At 33.4% G+C, this 5,998-nt stretch overlaps 1 non-coding gene across 1 annotated transcript; it reads left to right on the plus strand.

Annotated features, from left to right (window-relative positions):
- The first annotated feature begins 5,429 nt into the window (after positions 1 to 5,429).
- Positions 5,430 to 5,538, plus strand: LOC142504690 (small nucleolar RNA R71). Its single transcript, XR_012804314.1, has one exon. It is a non-coding gene; the product is annotated as a small nucleolar RNA R71 (small nucleolar RNA).
- The last annotated feature ends 460 nt before the right edge of the window (positions 5,539 to 5,998 follow it).

The raw sequence follows: 5,998 nt of genomic DNA on the forward strand, positions 1-5,998 counted from the left end.
TATGAGTCGAGGATATGCTTCCCATCCAATTTTCTTATAAATTGACAAACAGGGTCTTTTTTAGTCGGATTCCCAAGACTATGACGCTCATCTTGGAATTGATTCCATAAACAGAGAAGTTCAATATGCACATGTCCACTAGAATGCGTCTCAAGAGTCAATAAGATGTTATCTAAAGACTCCTTACTCAGCCCATTCTTAATGAAACCAATTTTATCTTCTCTGTTATTGGAAACGCATCCCAAAGATCTGCATCGTTTGTCACAAGTCCATCTTGCACACTTATGACAAATCCCTAAACTTTTGGCCCTTCGTTTTTTCGCATAAGTGCTTTTTCCTAATCCAGGCAAATACCGAATGAGCAATGATTGTGGAACTTCTCCTCCTAATCGGACCTTAGCTTCTATTATAAGACGAATATCTTCTGGAATTCCTTTTTGCATTATCAATCTCAATATTTCACACCTTCCTGCATAAATGTTTCTTAGAACATTTTCAGAAACAGAAGGAAAATATTTACAAATTTTTGAGAGAATTTCATCCATTTTGAAAAGAAAAGAAATTATTATTTTTTTTTATTTTTGTATCAGCAATTGTGGGAAACTGATCTAACCGACTATGAGAGTCACGGAGTACCGTTATCCGCCATTTAACCGGGAAAATAAAAATATTAAGAAAACCTGAAATAAAAACAAACAAACTTAAATGCAACACAAAAAAAATCAACGATCAGAAAGGGAAATAAACTCTTCTTGAAAGATTTCATTTTCTAAAAATGGTTTAAGCCTTTGTCCATTTACTTTAAAAATATCACCATTTTTAGGATTTTCAATATCCACAGCTCCATAAGTATACACATGCTTTACAACATATAGGCATGTCCATCTTGATCGTAATTTTCCTGGGAATATGTGAAGTCGAGAATTATAAAGCAAAATTTTTTTACCAATCTCAAAAGATTTTCTAAGAATTATTTTATCATGAAATGATTTGATTTTTGCTTTATAAATCCTTGAATTCTCATACGCGTCATTTCTGAGTTCATCAAGTTCATTAAGTTGCAATTTACGCAATTTGTTGGCATCATCCATGCTTGAATTTAAAGTTTTGATCGCTCAATAAGCTTTTTGTTCCAATTCCACATGCAAATGACAATGTTTTCCATAAACCAACCTATATGGAGACATATTCAATAATGTTTTAAAAGCTGTTCGATATGCCCAAAGTGCATCATTAAGTCACAGAGACCAATCTTTTCTATTTGAGTTAACAGTTTTTTCCAAAATTTGCTTTATCTCCCTATTAGCTAATTCAACTTGTCCATTTGTTTGAGGATGATAAGGAGTAGTTACTTTATGAGTAATACCATATTTTTTCATTAATGAAGCAAATGGTTTATTAACAAAGTGAGTTCCCCCATCACTTATCATGGTTCGAGTAATTCCAAATCTACTAAAAATATTTTCTTTTAAAAATTTGATGACGATTTTATGATCATTTTTTCGACATGGAATTGCCTCTATCCATTTGGAAACATAATCAACTGCAACTAAAATATACAAGTATCCAAACGACGATGGAAAAGGTCCCATAAAATCAATTCCCCAACAGTCAAAGATTTCAATTTCAATGATAGGATTCAAAGGCATCATGTTTCTTTTTGAAATCGCACCCAATTTTTGACAGTTTTCACAGATCTTGCAGATTTCGTGGGTGTCTTTAAACAAAGTGGGCCAATAAAATCCACACTGCAAGATTTTTGCAGCCGTTTTCTTTGAAGAAAAATGTCCTCCGCATGCTTCTGAATGACAAAATTTAATGACACTACTTACCTCATTGTCGGGTATGCAACGTCGAAAAATTTGATCTGGACAATACTTGAACAGATACGGATCATCCCAATAAAAGTTTTTTACCTCATTCAAAAATTTTCTTTTATCTTGGGAACTCCATTGCGGTGGCATTTTTCCTGTCACAAGAAAATTTACTATGTTAGCAAACCAAGGTGTAGTAGTAACTGAAAATAGATGTTCATCAGGAAAATTATCGTTAATTGATGTCATTTCACAAGATGATCCTGTTACTAGTCTCGATAAATGATCGGCTACGACATTCTCGGTTCCTTTTTTATCTTTGATCACAATGTCAAATTCTTGGAGTAACAAAATCCATCGTATCAGTCGTGGCTTTGCATCCTGTTTGGTCAACAAATATCTAATAGCAGAATGATCAGTAAACACAATAGTCGTTGATCCAATCAAATAAGAACGAAATTTATCTAATGCAAATATTACAGCAAGTAGTTCTTTTTCAGTTGTGGAGTAATTCATTTGAGCATTGTTTAAAGTTCTACTTGCATAATATATCACATAAGGCTTACCGTTTCTTCTTTGACCCAGTACTGCACCGACTGCATAATCACTCGCATCGCACATGATTTCAAATGGTAAAGACCAGTCAGGAGGTTGCATGATAGAAGCTGATGTTAAATGTCGAATAATTTTATCAAAAGCATTTTGACATTCTTGAGTCCACTCAAATGCAGTGTCTTTTGTTAAGAGGATACAAATGGGTTTAGAGAATAAACTAAAGTCCTTTATAAACCTCCGATAAAATCCAGCATGTCCCAAAAATGAGCGAATTTCTTTAATGGTTTTTGGAGGGGGTAAATTGGCAATGACATCAACTTTTGCTTTATCAACTTCAATTCCATGAGATGACACGACATGTCCCAAAACAATTCCAGAAGTAATCATGTAATGCCATTTTTTCCAATTTAAAATAAGACCTTTTTCCTCGCATCTTTTTAAAACTTTTTCCAAATTTTCAAGACAATTATCAAATGTATTCCCAAAGACAGTTAAATCATCCATGAAAATTTCCAAAAAATTTTCAACCATGTCGCAAAAAATGCTTAGCATACATCTTTGAAATGTTGCTGGAGCATTGCATAATCCAAATGGCATCCTTCTAAATGCAAATGTTCCAAAAGGACATGTGAATGTAGTTTTATCTTGATCTTCGAGTGCAATGGGAATTTGATAATAACCTGAATATCCATCAAGAAAACAGTAGTATGGATGACCTGCTACTCTTTCTAAAATTTGATCCAAAAATGGTAATGGAAAATGATCTTTTCTAGTGGCGTCATTTAATTTTCTATAATCAATACACATCCGCCAACTAGATGGGACTCGACTTGTTAACAATTCACCTTTTTCATTTTTTATCACTGTGATGCCAGATTTTTTTGGAACTACTTGTGTTGGGCTTACCCACTTACTATCAGAAATAGGGTAGATAATCTCAACATCAAGTAGTTTGAGAACTTCAATTTTCACAACATCTTTCATGTGTGGATTTAATCTCCTTTGTGGTTGTTGAGATGTTTTAGCATTTTCTTCTAAATGAATTTTGTGTGTGCAAATTAGTGGAATAATGCCCTTGAGATCTTTTAGGGTCCAACCAATTGCATTTTTATGTCTTTTAAGCATATCAACTAATTTACCTTCTTGATCACTTTCTAGTTTGGAAGAAATTACCACCGGATATGTTTCATCTTCTTCAAGAAATGCATACTTCAATTCTTCTGGCAAGGGTTTTAACTCCAATATGGGTGGTTCGTCTTTGTTCTCATATTTTGCATCAAATTCTTTCTCTGATCCTGGTAACGAGTGATACCTGATAAAATCATCAAGATCAATTTCAATATTTTCTTTAATAGTTTCAATTGAACAAATATCTAATTGATCACGAGTACTCCCTTCTTGAATGTTTTCTTCCACAAGAGTTTCAATAAGATTTTCATCTTCACTTTCATCTCTTTTGTCATGTAGTTGCTTACAAAGATTAAAAACATTGAGCTCCAAGGTCATGTTACCAAATGACAACTTTATTATTCCATTCCTGCAATTTATAAGGACATTAGAAGTTGCTAAAAATGGACGACCCAGAATTACAGGAATTGCATTACAAGCTTCGATAGGTTGTGTATCTAAAACTATGAAATCGACAGGATATACAAAGTTATCAACTTGGACCAATACGTCTTCTACCATACCTCTTGGCACTTTAAAAGATCTATCGGCAAGTAAAAGTGTTACCGAAGTAGATTTTAACTCGCCTAGATTGAGTTCTTGATAAACTGAATATGGAAGTAAATTCACACTAGCTCCAAGATCAAGCAAGGCTTTTTTAATCTTTCGTTCTCCAATAATACATGAAATAGTAGGACAACCAGGGTCTTTGTATTTCAAAGTATTATTATTTTGAATGATTGCACTTACTTGTTCGGCTAAAAATGCTTTCTTTTTCACATTCAATTTTCTTTTCACAGTGCACAAGTCTTTCAAAAATTTGGCATATGATGGTACCTGTTTTATTGCATCTAATAAAAGAATATTAACTTTTACTTGTTTAAAAATATCATATATATCAGAATTCAAATTTGATTTTTTTGTATTTTTCAATGCATGAGGGAATGGTGGTGACACTGTCTGTTGAACCTCTTCTTCGCAAGTTATGGGTTCCAGTTTCTTACCCTTTGGAGTTGATTTATCATCATCTTCACAAGGTTCAAGAATGGATTTTTCCACAACCTTACCACTTCGAAGGTTAATAACAGATTTTACCTGATCCATCGATTGAGTTCCAGAAGTTCCAGTTTGTGAATTATGATCCTTGGAATTAGGCAGAGGTTGTGAAGGAAATTTACCTTTTTCATGAACATTAAGTGCAGATGCAAATTTAGCAAGAGTATCTTTTAAATCTGTCATGGTTTGAGCAGTTTGAGTATTGATAGACTCTTGCTTTGCAATGTATCTTCCAAATTTCTTTTAGGTGGAGGAACATAAGGTGCATAATTTTGAAAATTTTGTTGATTTTGGAAATGTGGTTGTGAAAATTGTGCAGCATTATCATTCATCCAACTAAAATTTGGATGATTTCGCCAACCTGGATTGTAATTTTGAGAAAATGGTTCAAAATTTGGCCTTTTGAAATTGTTCAAAACATTGGCTTGTTCATGGAGACATTCTTTAAAAGAGGGCAAAGTGGGACAATCTTTTGTAAAATGATCACTTGTATCACAGATGTGACACACAATTTCTTGAACAGATTTTAATTGACCATTCTTTTTCAATTCAAGTGCCTCAACTTTTCTTGCCAAAGAGGTAAATCTAGCTTGAAGATCATGTTCATCTTTGAGAGTGTACATACCTCCAATAGATGTAGGAGATTGAATCTTGTTTGATGGTTCGATTGTACCTATAGTGTCCCAATTTTGAGCATTTTTAGCTAATGAATCGAGATACTCAATTGCCTCATTTGGATCTTTATCTTCAAATGTTCCATTACACATAAATTCAACCATTTGCCTATCTTTAGGTGTTAAGCCTTCATAAAATTGAGAAACAACTCTCCAAATTTCAAAACCATGATGTGGACAAAGATTAAGCAATTCTTTGTATCTATCCCAACACTGATAAAAAGTTTCTCCTTGTTTTTGAGTGAAAGTAATGATTTGCCTTTTGAAAGAATTTGTTCTATGAGATGGAAAAACTTTTTCAAAAATTGTTGTTGCAATTCATCCCAAGTTCGAATGGATCCCGATCTAAGATTTTGTAGCCAAGTTTTAGCTTTATCTTTTAAAGAAAAAGGAAAAAGCTTAAGTCGAATGGTGTTCATGCTACAATTTAGATCATTATATGTGTTGCACACTTCTTCAAACTCTCGTAAATGCATGTATGGATTTTCAGAATCTAAGCCATGAAAATTGGGTAAAAGTTGGATAATACCAGGCTTAAAATTGAAATGAGATGCATCAGGGGGAAAAACTAGACATGAAGGTGCACTAGTACGTGTAGGATTCATGTGATCTCTAAGTGTTCTTCGTCTATCATGATCATGTTGAGATTGAATTTCATCTTTATTTTCTTGGATGGGTTCTTCCGCCATGTTTTGTAAAAATAAAGGGTTATTTCGAATGAGTCGACCACTA

Source organism: Primulina tabacum, chromosome 9, assembly GCF_025594145.1.
Source record: "Primulina tabacum isolate GXHZ01 chromosome 9, ASM2559414v2, whole genome shotgun sequence".
Lineage (NCBI taxonomy): Eukaryota > Viridiplantae > Streptophyta > Magnoliopsida > Lamiales > Gesneriaceae > Primulina > Primulina tabacum.